This window comes from Dasypus novemcinctus, chromosome 6, assembly GCF_030445035.2.
Source record: "Dasypus novemcinctus isolate mDasNov1 chromosome 6, mDasNov1.1.hap2, whole genome shotgun sequence".
In the NCBI taxonomy this organism is placed as follows: domain Eukaryota; kingdom Metazoa; phylum Chordata; class Mammalia; order Cingulata; family Dasypodidae; genus Dasypus; species Dasypus novemcinctus.
Window position 1 is genome coordinate 9,071,207 of NC_080678.1, and position 13,527 is coordinate 9,084,733.

At 52.9% G+C, this 13,527-nt stretch overlaps 1 long non-coding RNA gene across 1 annotated transcript; it reads right to left on the bottom strand.

The window, feature by feature from the left end:
• Positions 1-4,979: 4,979 nt before the first annotated feature.
• On the bottom strand, positions 4,980-12,651 carry LOC131278970 (uncharacterized). The gene is made up of 2 exons (XR_009186317.2): positions 12,593-12,651; positions 4,980-9,591 (listed from the first exon to the last, which is right to left on the bottom strand). It is a non-coding gene; the product is annotated as an uncharacterized lncRNA (long non-coding RNA).
• Positions 12,652-13,527: the final 876 nt, after the last annotated feature.

Below are 13,527 nucleotides of genomic sequence, written 5' to 3' on the forward strand. Positions count from 1 at the left end.
AGACTTTGCCATCCTGCAGTCCAGTATGTCATGGCTGGCCCCCTTTGGGGGGCTGCTTACCACCATCTTTATCCTTTTAGTAGGATTATGCATCTTCAAAATTCTAAGTTTATTTCTTCCAGAATCAACACCTTCCAGAACAAGGTAGTAGTCATGTGGGGATTTCATCCAGTTCCAACCACAGTGTTGGACCCGTCTTCCCTCAACCTCAATAGAACAGCCAGAGAGCTCCACACCTGGGCAGGTAGGTTCTAGTGCCCCTGAGCAGCAGGAGGAGCTACAGGGAACGACCATCGCCTTTCAGCTCCCCTTGAGAATAAGGGGGTGAACTCTCCGAGGGGGCAGTTGAGGCAGGTTAGTACAGGAAACAGGGGAGGCAGCTGGTCTGGATAAAGCCACGAGACCCCACCCGGAAACCCCCTGAGGGGAGGCAGCTGCTGCAGACAGAGCTGTCACCTCCACAGTTGAAAGTCCCTCCAAGACCCTGGTCACCAGGTCCCCTTTGAAACCCCCAGCTCAGAAGCAGCCCCGGGTAACTGCAGAAGGGCCTGCCCATCGGTTCCCTGAGGCTGGCAGGGGAAGCTAGACAGGCAGCCAGTCAGGACAGCAGGCAGCTGAGGCCCCGCCTTAATATGGGAGGGGGGAGGAAAGGCCTCAATAAGGCCCACTCGGGACCCCACACACCCCTCACCCTGTGGCACACCTGCACCCGTGGCTCAGGCGTGTGCTTTTCCTTTGTCTTGTTTCTTAATAAACTCTTGTTACTGGCCTTTAAAAAAACAAAAAAATAAACTTTAGCCTGAGAGAAGAGCTGGGGAGGCAGTGTTTGAAGGGAGGGAAATGTGTGCGTGCGTGTGTGAAAGTGTGTGTGCGTGTGTGCACGTGTACATGTGTGTGTGCACGTGTGTGCATGGACATGTGTGTGGGTGTGTGCATGTGTGTGTGCATGTGTTTCAGAGGAGGGAGGAGCTGGGACCTGCTGAAATGCCCCAGGGGGTATCTGGAAAGAGGGAGAGGAGGCCAAGCTGGGCTAATGGTGGGGGCGGGCCGTGGGCACAGGGAGAGGATGACCCAGGGGTCCCGGAGCCACCTGGCCCCAGTGCGGCGGGGCACGGCCAGGAGGAGAGTGGGCTCTTCCAGGCGTGGGAAGGAAGAATTCTCCCAACTCTTAGTTCCGCGGAGCCCCTGGAAGTGCATGTGCGGCGCGGCAGGCGCCAGGCTTGGGACAGGCTGTTTCCAGGATCCGGCTCGTGGGGACCGGGACTGCGGTGTGGCAACCCCCTTCCCGTTCCCAGGAGGGCGCACAGGCATGTCACCGGGGCGGGGCAGGGAAAACCCCACAGCCGCGGCCCCGAGGCGCTGCGCTTCAATCCACCCAGGGCAGCCCCGTCCCGCCATTCGAGGCTCTGTGGGGGCAGGGACAAGGCTGGAGACGGCCGGCCTTGGCGACAAGGTGAACAAGAGTCGAGAGCGGCTCAGATCTGCAGGATCCGGGACTGGGTTGCCTGCGGCTACATTTTGGACGAAAGCACCAAAATTCCTTCTCCAGCGAGACCCGGCTCCACTCTGAGGCGGGAAAGGCTCGCTCGGGGGACCTTGAAGGTGCACCCCGACACGTCCCCCGGCCACCCTCACTGGGCTCCTCGCCAGTGCAGGCCCGAGAGGGGCTCCAGGTGCACCAGGGCCTCAGGCGGCCCCAGAGGGTGCCCTAATCGGCCCTCCCTGGAGGCTGAAAGCTCCACATTTCTTTAACCCATCTGGTCAAGGCCTCGAAGGCCTTCTGCTAAACTGCAAATAAAAGGAGAGAAGCAGCTGTGGTCCTGAATACGTATATCAGGTAGCTCCGTGTGCCAAGCACCTGGCAGAGGCAGGAAGGAATGGACGCAGGGACAGAAGGAGGCCCAAGACACCGGTCCTGCCCGGGAGGGTGGGGAGGAAGGGGCCGGGGTTCCAGTGGCCCTCGGAACTGGGGAGCACTGGGGGTGGCAGCTTAAAGGAGGCGGCCGAGGCGGTGCCGTCTGCTCCCCGGCTGCACCCACACCCTTCTCTCCCGTGGGTGAGATGTGGGCGCCTGGGTTTGAACGCATCTGACTCTCCCAACATAGAGCAGAGCCCGCCCGGCGCCTGCACAAGCTCGCGTGGATCCTGGCGCTGCGCCCGTGGACAGGCTCGCGGCCGGCCGACGGCTGCGCTGCTGGTTTTCGTCTCTGAGATACGAGCAGAGCCAGCACTTCCTCAACATCGCTGAGCTCCTCTCCACGACTGAAAAGGGGCGATGTTCTTCTGAGCTCACCTTTCGGCCTCAGCTGGGAGATTAGAGAATTGAGCCCTAGCAATGCGAAGGGTTTGCTGGCTTAAAAAGTAGAAAATACATCGGTAAGCCTGATTTGAAACATCATAATCTTCTTATTTCAGGGCATCAAAAAGCACATAAAATACACACAGCCGATACAGAACCAAGCTCTTTAGCCTCAGTTAACTTTTTTCTTCTTTTAGATTGCCAAATAGACTAAATCCTAAAATGCGGGCATATAGACTTTTTCCACTTGAATTTTACAGTATTCAAATAAAACCTCCCAGCCTGCGTGTTAGAAAGCAGGCAGGCATTATTGTGCCACTCTCCGAGAGGAGGCCAATGGACAACCAAATTCTTGCCACTGAAGCACACAGGTGGAGTTTATTTGATTTAACTCCCCCATTCTGAGATACAGATATACGAGTGTGGATGTAAATGTGTGTGTGTCTAGTCACCATTTTAACAAAATAACTAGAAATTCATGGCCAGGTACTAGGTAGGACCCATTCGGGGGCCTCAGCACCGCCTTACTTCAGCCTTCGCCACCTATTCCAATCCACACATTTGCAGAGCCACACAGATAAGCCAATCCATCTTTTATTACCCATCGCCACCAATTCTTAATTCCTAATTCCCCCTTAAAAGTCCCTGGTGACTTGGCAGTGACAGCAGTTTGTTGAAGATGGATATTTACTGCTGGGTCCTGCGGCTGGGCCGCGTGTCAGGCTGCAGCACGCCGAGAAGCAGACCGCAGCAGGGCTTCTGTGGAGGCGGAGGGCTCGATGGACCAGCCGGCCTGGTCCGGGGCGGGGCAGCTGGTGAGGCATGTCCAGCGTCGCGGTTGCCCGTCTCCGCCATGTGCCAGCTGCCCTGCCAGCGCTGCCCCCACGCGCTGGTCCTGGAAGGCCCAGGCTAGCCCATTCGATCATCACGTGGTTCTTAAGAGATGTGGTTTAGGCATTCTTCGTAGGGTACATTACGCCCAAGGCATGCACTTGCCCAAGAGGCCCCTTCCGTGCCCCTTACATCTTCATGTTAGGTAGAAGCACAGCGCCCTAAACTCCCTGCAAAAGGACAAACCCACTCTCCATTCCTGTTTTCCTTTCCCTCGGCTCAGGCAAGTGTTGGGGGCTCCCCAGACACCACCCAGCCCAGAGCCACGCCCGCTTTGGCTGCCCCGGCCAGCACCTCCCCAGTTTTTTCCACATGAAGTCGCCAAGCTGAACCTTCGTATAGAAACTAAAAACCACAAAGGTCCAATGATGTCACGATGACGTTAGCTGTATGTTCATAAATCAACTTTCACGGAGAGCGTGTCTTTTGAGTATGATTTTTTTAAAGCACAACACAGTGCATTTTACAGCAGAACACCACGAGGCAGGAATTTTTTGACAAAGACATGCATTTAATATTGTTACTACACATTAGCATAAGTTGGCTTCTTCCTAATGAAACCGCACTCTCACACACACACACAGCAAGAAGATGTTAGAAAAGTAGCATAAATATCACGGGACTAGGAAATTTTTGACATGTTAGTAATTTTTAATAAGACGCCTGGTACAGCTAGAAATGGATTCATAATGAATGAGACCATGGAGAAATGAAAAGCAGATTTCCAGTTTACTTACACCCTTCTAAATGGCTTCCCCTCCCCTCCCAGACTCTGCCTTACAAGCTGTGTCGATGGTAAATTAAAGGTGGGCAGCTCGCAAAGGTTGTGCTTTCATGCTTCTCTCCCAGGCTCTGTGCCCCTTGGAGAGAGAGCATCACCTGGACCTCCTGCTCGTCTTCTGTCTTCTATTCTTCATTACACAACAGATGCCCTATCTGATAGGTGCCTCCCCTCCTACAGATTTCCTGTGGCCAGCCTTCAGCAAGAATAAAGCCCGCAACCCTTTTTATCTTCATTCTGCCGCCGTTTTCGTCTTGCCCCTCTCTTTTTTTTCTAAAGATCGTTTGCCAGCATTGCTTGCTCAGTCGTACCCAGTGGAACAAGCAGTGTCTTCTGAACTGACAATTCTGACTTTTTGCTGCTTGTGATTTTTCTAAAGCATGACAACTCCTCGCATGAAGACACGGTAAACCTTTTCAGATAAGGAAGTCAGTGAAAAGAAAGGTCTTTCAAGAAACAGAAGCAGTTACTGCAGGAGCTGAACAAAACAAGTCTCTCATGTATTAATTTAATTTGGCCGTAACTTTTGGGCGGCAAGAGAAATTAGAATCAGACCGTCCCCGAGTGTGTGTGTCTGTGTACACATTTCAAAAGAGCATTTCATTTGGACAGATGTTTTTAAAAAGTCACATTTAGCAACGTAAAGTCAGAAGATCTTACCTCGTCCCCATTTATACACATGCTGGACTGTAGTTTACTGATAGCCATTGGAAATGATCTGCCTAATGCCACAGCCAAATGAGAGTTTCTTTTTGGCATAGTTCTCAACAAGACGCCTCCTCCTCCAAAACTGATGGAGTAGTCTTTCCATGGAAGTACCAGAAAGTTAACCATTTGCTGAGTCTGGAACTTCACATGGTGATGCATGAAGTTAAATAAGATTCTCAACTGGGAAAGCCTATTAATTAAGTCCACTATTATTGTGGAGTAATATCAGCACAATATTATTTAGGAGTACTGTCAGAGTAATATCAGAATATTCTGTATATCAATATAGGACTAGGCCATTGCTTTAAGAAAATTTTTTATTCCTAATTTCTGAAAGGTTCATATATTTTCTGCCCAGTTTACTCTAGGTTGAGATATACATAGCTATTTTACCAAATTCAAACAATAATAATCATAATAGCCACCATTTACTGGAGCATTTGCTACAGTCCAATGCTGCTAGGTCCCTGGCCTGCCTTATTTCTCGACTGATAAAGAATGCACAGTTGTCCCCATTTGGCAGAGAGGAAACCCAGGGCTCAGACACTTCTGCCCAGATGTCACACGGCTACAAAGGGGCAGAACACACAGCCTCGCCCACAGTTCTATCAATCCCAAATCCAGGGCTCTTGACTTCTCTGCCTGGTTATCTCCCACACGAGGAAATGGAAACAACTGCCAAATAAGGCAAGAAAAGCTCCTCCACGTCCCCAATGCCACCACTTCCAGGAAGCCCTCCAGGAGCCTCCCATTAGAATTGGGCTGTAGCTCCAGGAGACGGCTACTGGGCCAACCACTCTAGCACGTGTCTCTTCCCTCCCTTCACGCCATGAAGGCAGGATATTTGACTCAGCATCCCTTATATCCCAGCATCTCACAGTCAAATTGTGTTTGACTAACGAAATCCGTCTACCAGTATCTGACCGTTTCCTCTTAAGCTCTAGCCACCTTAAACGAACTGTCTATTTTTAAAAATCAACACTGAAAGATGTTCAAGGTGAATTGTTGAGGGAAAAAGCAGAGCAGGTTGCCCACTAGCCTATTATGTATCATAGGTAATCCCATTTTATTTATGTGCACAGACATTCAAATACACACGGAGAAAACCAACATCCAGAATGACATATACCAAAATATGGGATAAGACGTTGGTTTTAATCCATTATCTTTTTGCATAATTGGCATTTTCCAGTTTTTCTTCAGAGAGCATGTATTTCTCCGATCATTAAAAAATTTTTGAAAACTTTGGAAAATAGATATAGTCAGGCATATTTCCTAGACTCCAAGGATATTCCAGCTAGAAGGGTCCTGAGCCAGGTCTTGGAATCCTCTAGGTCACAAGTGAGGAAACGGCAGGTCAGATGGAGACAGGCGAAATGTGCTCCAAGCGCACCCTCCTTCCTAGACACCCCCAGAGGGCCCCTGGAAAGCCCCCACACCACTCTGCACCCTCCACCTGCCGTCCCTGCAAGGGACACTCATCGGCGCAGTGACCAGAGTCTGAGACAAAGACCAAGACCCTTCCTCCAGGCAGAGCCACACCTGGGGTCCCCTGCCGAGCCCCATCCAAAAGTCTAAGGGCCAGTAAGCAGTGGAAAGACCCTGCACTATAGGTGAAAGACCTGGGCTCAAACCCCACCTCGGCCACTTAGCTGTGTGGCCTTGGGCAGGTCTCCCACCTCTCCAAACCACCATCTCATCGCCCAGAAAAAAGCAAACAAGAGCTCCAAGGAGAGGCCACAGTTATAACCTTAGCCCAGTGCCTGGCTCCAAGGCCAGGCTCAGGTGACACTGGCCACTGTCATCAGTCACATCCCTTGCACTCCTAGGCCCTCAGCTTCTCCAAGCCAAGAAACATCCCATAGGTTCCGGAAGCTTGGCCAGGGATCAGGGGAAAGCAGGTATGCCCAGAAAGGGGGTGGCCAGGGCCAGGTGCATGGCACATGCAGGGGGGCGTGCTCCCAGAACCCAGGGAGAAGGAAGGCAGGCCAAGGTGCAGACAGACGTGGCAAAACACGCCCCGCATTAGAAGTCCAGGTGAGCCAGAGCCAGCAAGAGGGCTCAGTCACTGTTCCCAAACGGCCAGAAGTCTCCATGGCTACAGTTCCAGAATTCTTTCCATCGTTGGAATTGGGTTTGAAGTCCATTTCATTTGAGCCCTGGGACTCAGCTAAATGTGTTCAGAGCATGTTGGGACACCAGCCTCACATCCGCCCTGACCTAGCCCCGCTGAAGCTCGAAGCCGGCTCCAGCCCAGGCGGCACCGCACACTGCACCCCGTGTCCAGAGCAGCCCGCGGACCTACCGCGCCCTCATCCCCATCCTTAGCTCAGGAAGACGAGACACCCGCAACGACGGGAAGCGCACCAGGTCAGCGGAATCGGAGCCCACCTGTACCTCGGGTCGGAAGATACTTCACAGAGAGCGCGATTCACCCAGGGTGATGACACCAGCTGTCACCAACCGAGTCACGCCCATGAGCCATCACAACGCAGCTTTCAGCTTAAAAGGCACAACGAAAAAGGCTCCTCCAAGCCTCGCCGACTTCCTCACACCTCAGGCACCTCACCAAGGCCGCCTTCGCCGTGCCCCGCCCCTGGGCCGCTGGCGTGATCTGAAGGCCGTTTCCCTTCTCTGCATCTCAAACCCTCCCTCTCTCCAGCTCCCCTTCCCCCACTGCAACTGTGTGCACACATATGTGCGCGCGCATGTGCATGCATGTATGTCTGTCCCTGTGTGTGTGCATATGTATTTTTGTCCTGGGGCATGTGTGTGCCCATGTGTCTGTGTTTTGGTGTGTACATATGTGTGTTCATATGCAAGTGTTCCTGTGTGTGCATGTGTCTTCATGTGTGCATGTGAGTCTGCAGATGTGTGTGTACGTGTGTGTACATGCATGTCCGTGTGTGCATTCATGACTTGTGTGTGCACCGTGTGCACATTTGTGCGCATATTATGTATGTATGTGTACATGATTATTTGTCTATATGCGTTCTTGTATCTGTATGTGTGCATGTGCACCTGTGTGTGCACATCTGTGTGTGCACTGTGCACATGTCTGTGCATGTGTGAGCGTGTGTGTGCACGCCCACGTGCTTTCTCTCTCCTCCCTGTGCACCCCTCGCTTCCTCATTATGAAGTCTCTGCACCTGCTCAAGCCCAGCCCCTGGAGCCCTCACACTTGTCCCTTGTAGGTGGGCCAGGCGCCCCCTCCCAGATCGAGTCTTGCCTGAGGGGAACCCCAACGGGGATGCCCGGGGTCGCCAGGAAGAGTGGAGGGCATCGAACACTTCTTGCAAAACATGTGCTTCCCTGCAGCCCCAGGGACACCAGCAGGCTCTTGGGGTGGGGCCGAGCCACAACCGTGAGGGTCCAAACTGGCCAGGACGATTCAGGCCTCTAGGGAAACAATACTCCAGATTAAAGCGTAATAGTTTTGCAAGCATTTTGTAGGCCTGAGGCGCTGACCGCACAGCTGGCCTGGGTGCACACAGCCTGGTACATCCTCACACCTGCTGCAGGGTGGGGGGGTGGGGGGAAGGGAGCTCATACTTACTTTATCTCCTCCAAGCATATGATTTTTCCACTTTAATTTTTTAATGCCAGAAACCAAACCACCACAGTTTCAGAGGATGGGGTCAAAAAAATGGGAGAGAGAAACTTCTGGAAGGTTCCTGGTTCCATGCTAGCTCCCCCCCTTATTGTGTTACCAAGCATAAGTTACTTAACCTTTCTGTGCCTCACTTTCCTCGACTGTAAAATGGAGGTGATGACACCTATCCCAGGGGTTGCTTGACAAATCAACAAGCTCCTGTACGTCCCGACAGCAGTGCCGTGGCACCCAGAGAGCACGCGATGAATGCAACCCTGAAAATTCAAATTCTATCCAATTGCCTCAACTTACCCAGCTTCCACGGTAATTTTTAGAATCGTAAGTGAAAGCTTCCAAGGCACAGAAAGCATCAGTTGGGTCCTAGCACTAACAGCGCTTAGTCTTGGAAACACAAGCGAGCCAAGGACGAGTTGCCCTGTCCAGCGACTCGGTTTTGGATTAGGACCCTGCCAAGGGCCAAGGCACCAGCCGTTCCCTGAGACCCCCCGCGCGGGGTGCGGGGATCGGGTCGTCACACGCAGTGGCTCATCCGGGCAGGCGCCGGTGCCCCGGGCCGGCTGGCCCTCTGCGCACAGCCTGCTGCCAGCCGTTCTACTTCTAGCTCCAACTCCAGCTCGGCGTAAAGGTTGCTGGAAATGTCCTCGCCCCACACTCGCCTTCCAAGCCCATAACCCACCTCCCCTGCGCCCAAGAAGGTCTGTGCTGCATCACAGCTTCACCAGTAATGACACAAATTAACGAAGAATGCGGTGTGCCCGCCGTCCCCACTTTCCCAAGACCCTTCACAGCAGCTCGAGGGCTGAAAGTAATCTGAGCCGCGGCCCCCTGACCTTGGGGTCTCAGCAAGCCGCCGTCTGAGGGGGCAGGGCTGGGTCAGCTCCCCAGGGCCGTGGGCCTGAAATCGAAAACTCCCAAAGGAAACGCTCCAAATTCCGGCAATCCCCCTGGGCGACACCCCTCCGCAGGCCCACGCGGGCTGCCCACTTACAGGTCAGCTTCAAGTACTGCCTTGCTGGTTTCCAGGCTGGTCTCCACCGCCCCGAGCCCCTGGGGGCCCTGGGACCTGGCATTCGCCGCCTCCCTCTGCGTGTGGTGCTGTGATTTAAAGGCACTTTGCACCTCTCTTCCCATTTCCTCTCATGTTAGGGTTGTTAGATTGTCTTCACTGAGCTTCCACAGGCGATGGACCTGGGGCAAGTTTTCTCATGTTCAAGATCTAGCGACAGGAGCGGGTGTGGCCCGAGCAGTTAAGTGCCCGCTTCCCACATGGGAGGTCCTGGGTTCCATTCCCGGTGCCTCCTAAAGAAAACAAACAAACAACAGGCAGACAACAAGCAGACAATGAACAGAAACGAGCAAACAACGAGCAAACACATGAGGATGCCAACTCAGGGAGAAAAGAATAGTCTAGTTCCATCACACCCATGATTTCTCCCTAAAATATCTGTATGTCTAACTAGAAAGAGCCTGAGCTCCACGCACAGAGCCAGCCGGCTGACTACACCCCAGTGCCCGGCGCCCTAGCGGGAGGCCCCAGCTCCCATACATGGTAGCCCCCTCCCGCACCCCTCCAGCCAACCTGCACAGGTCCCACGGGCAGGTTCTTTCTCCAGAAAAGTCCTTGAGGCTCTCCTCCTCCCTTCCCTATGCCTGCCTTCCCCGGGTTCTCACTGTTACCCTTGCAGAACGCCATCACTCGCCTGCTCAGCTCCCTGGTGCCCCCAAATCCCTCCACCCGTGTCCACCGCGCTCACAGGGCCACCATCTGGATGACGTGCCCCTGCCAGAGACCTCTGCTGACCTGCCGCCATCCTATAGGATAACGTCCAGTCTCGGCAGCATGGCACTCAAAGGGCCTCTCGGTCCGGTTGCACCCCCTTTCCAGCCTCATCTCTAGCCACTGCCCACGCCCATTCACCCTGACCCAGGGCTGCAAAGCTGCTGCCTCGTCTCGCTGCCTGGAAAGCCCTGCCACCCCCGCCCCTGCCGGACTCTCCCACCACCAGCCCCAGGGTTGATCCTCCTGGGTGCTGGGCTTGGTCATGTGACCCGCTTTGGCCAATGGGGCCCGGGCTAGAGTAGTTAGAGCGGAGGCTTGATGGACACCTGCTCTCGCACAGTGGGGGGCCTCCTGGAGCCCTTCTTGGAGCTCCGAGCCACCGTGGAAAGGGGTCCAGGCACACTGCTGGAAACCACAGGAAAGACCACCTGATGAGCCCCATGGAAAGGGGATGCCCAAGGCACACAAAGAGCAAGAGAGGCCCCAGTGGCCGCGCGAGCCTCCCGGCGACTCAGGCATGACCTGACCTGAGACACCAAGTGGGACCAGCAGAAGATCCACCCAGCTGAGCCCAATGTCAGGGAACAAGTGGTTGTAAGGCACGAAGTTCTGGGGTGGCTTGTGATGCAGCAAGAGGTAACTGAAACAGCCTGTGATCACTCGGTTCAGTTCAGACTATTTTCAATGAGTGTTGGAGAGCTAGTGTGACTCTTCTATGCTCCTTGGTTTTCTAAGATTGGGCAAAAGGAGAGCACAAGCCCCTGCTTTGAGGCGGTCACCTAGTTGGATGCTCTCACTAACACATCCTTTCAACAAATATTATCTTGAGCACCTGCTATATACAAGCCCCTGTGAGGATCTCTTGCCTCCATTCACCTCAGCTTTCCCTTTGCCAGTTGTTTCCTGTCCCAGGTGCCCTCCAGGACCAGAACCAGCTGCTCCTCCCGAAGGAACATACCCGAGCTCCCCCTGAAGGCCCAGCGCTGGAAACTCTCAGGGAAGACTGTGGGGTCAGGGGATCATCAGTCTCTGAGGGCAAGGGGCCGGGTTCACTGTAGAATCAGCACCACCTCAGGCCGGGAGAAGCCCCTGCCCTCCAATCACCCGGGGGGGAAGGGAAGACATCCCTGCTCAGTTTCTGGAGATGCAGTCGTTCCTACAGGTTACGGAAATGCCGGACCAGAAAGAAAACCCCAGCCCAAGGCCTGCAGCTGCAGTCGTGTTCATCAGCTCGTTCTATCTCCTCAAAGCACGTCATGTGTGCAGGCAGTGGGTACGGGGTCTCGCTCCCCAGAAAGCCCTTCAGAGTCTAGAGGACACAGCGGGATGGCTCAGCACTGCCTTCAGAGGAAACGCCCTTTCCCAAGCTCTTCCTTGTGTCGGAGGAGGGCCTGATCTCCCTAAGCCCTCGAATATCAAGTATGCTAACCAGTCTAAGACCCAACCCCATGAGCATGACCTTCAAAGCAGTCACTTCGCTCCTCTAGGGTCCCGTGTGCTTAATGATGGGATTAGGGGAGTTTCTCTTGGTTGCACCCACGAGTCTCACCATCAGGTGTTCTCAATACATTCCAGGGCTCAGAACCACGTGAGGGTGACCGTGGATTTCTGAGTGGCGTTACAACCAGAGGTTCTTTTCCTACCAAATGAGCACAGGCCTGGGGTTCCAGCTCCAGCCGAACCCCCCCCCCCCCCCCGCCTGCTGGCCCCATTGGGCCTCAGGGGCCAGGCAGCCTTGGGGGCCCCATCTCCCACAGCAGTATCCCCCACCACAGAGCTGGGAGAGGGAGGAGGGCCTGGCCAGGGAGAAGAGCTTCTGGGCTCCCCCTCCTGGCCGCTTCATTGAGCAAATAGCCCCAAGGCTACAAATTCAAGAACCCGGTGCTGTCTTAGGGTGTTTCCTGGAGAAAGAATTAAAGCCTGCATTCCCGTTTCAGTGGTAATTACTCAAGCGTGAGAAGCGTGACCACCTACTCTTTGCAAGAACCATGACGAGCACGGTGAAAGTGGTAGACAGGGCTTCAGGAAGGGCCCTGCCCCAAGGGGCTGGCAGGAGAAGCAAGCCCCAGAGGAAGAGGCACACGCAGCAGCTAAAGACTTAAAGCAACTGCGCTCCAGGGCCCGTGCAAGTCAGAGACCACAGGGCCTCAGTTGGGGCCTGGGGAGGACTGCTGGGAGGTGCGTGTCTGGGGGGTGTTTCCATTCAATGCAGCAGAAAAGCAAGCCAACCAGCCTTCAGCGAAATGGACAGGGCGGCTGGCACACTTCAAGGTTGAGTGGTGGGTGGGCTGCAGGGCTGAGCTAACCCTGTAGGTTCTCTAGGGGTTGCCGTCCTCACCATGTGGTGGTGACATGGCTCACATCCACGCATAAAGGCCAAAAAGAAAAAGCACATTCATTCATGACAAAAACCTCTCAAAAAACTAAGAATGGAAAGGACCTTCCCTAACTTGATAAACTGTAGCATTTACAAAACTCTACAGCCTGTATCCACTTAGTGATGAAATACTGAATGCTTACCTGCAGTCAGGAACGATCTCCTCCCATCACTTCCCTTTAGCATTGTACTGGACATTACACTGGAAAGGAAAAGAGAAACAAAACTCTTTTTATCCACGGACAAGATAATCCTGAATGTAGAAAATCCGAAAAAATTCCACCCAAAAATATTTTAGTTAATAGACAAGTTCAGCAAGGTCATAGGATATAAAATAAATATACAAAAATCATTTGTATGTGTATACCAGCAATGAAATAGCCAAAAATAAAATTAAGAAACAATTTTATTCTCAATAACAATAGAAAGAATAAACTCTCAGAGATTTAAAAATAAGTGGTGAGAAATCCATGTTCATAGATTGGAAGAAATCAACACTGTTCAGAAGGCAATATTCGTTAAATTAAAAAGTTTTTATGGCTAAGAGATTTCAAAGTGAGTCAGGAGGTCCTTCCAGAAGTTACACTAATGCACATCTCAAGCAGGTGTCACTAACTGCCACAGTAAACAAAACCTCAAACAAATGTGCTCCCAAGGGCTCTAGGGACACCGGTACACTCTAGCCAAGGCTAGAAAGCAGGAAACTAACAGCCCTTCAGTGGCCCCTCCAGGAATATATGATAATCTATTTCCCCAACATAACAGAGAAAGACTCATTCATAAATTTCCTGCTCATGGTTCTTTTACGCCTTCTATTTGTCCTATAATTGTCACTATACCCAGGAAATACATAGCTCAGAGACTTCAGCCTTTGGATTGTTCATTTGCCGGTTGAGCCCAGCAGAGTCGTGGTCAGCACCTACTCTCCAGTTCTTGAGACTCACCCAGGAAAACTAACAAAATGATGATGGACAAAAACATGGAGGACGTACGACTGCAAGCAAAGCAGTTCCTTCCATCTGCCCCGTAATTTCCAAGCCCCCTCTCGATCTGAAGCAGTCAGAGTGGACTTCATTCC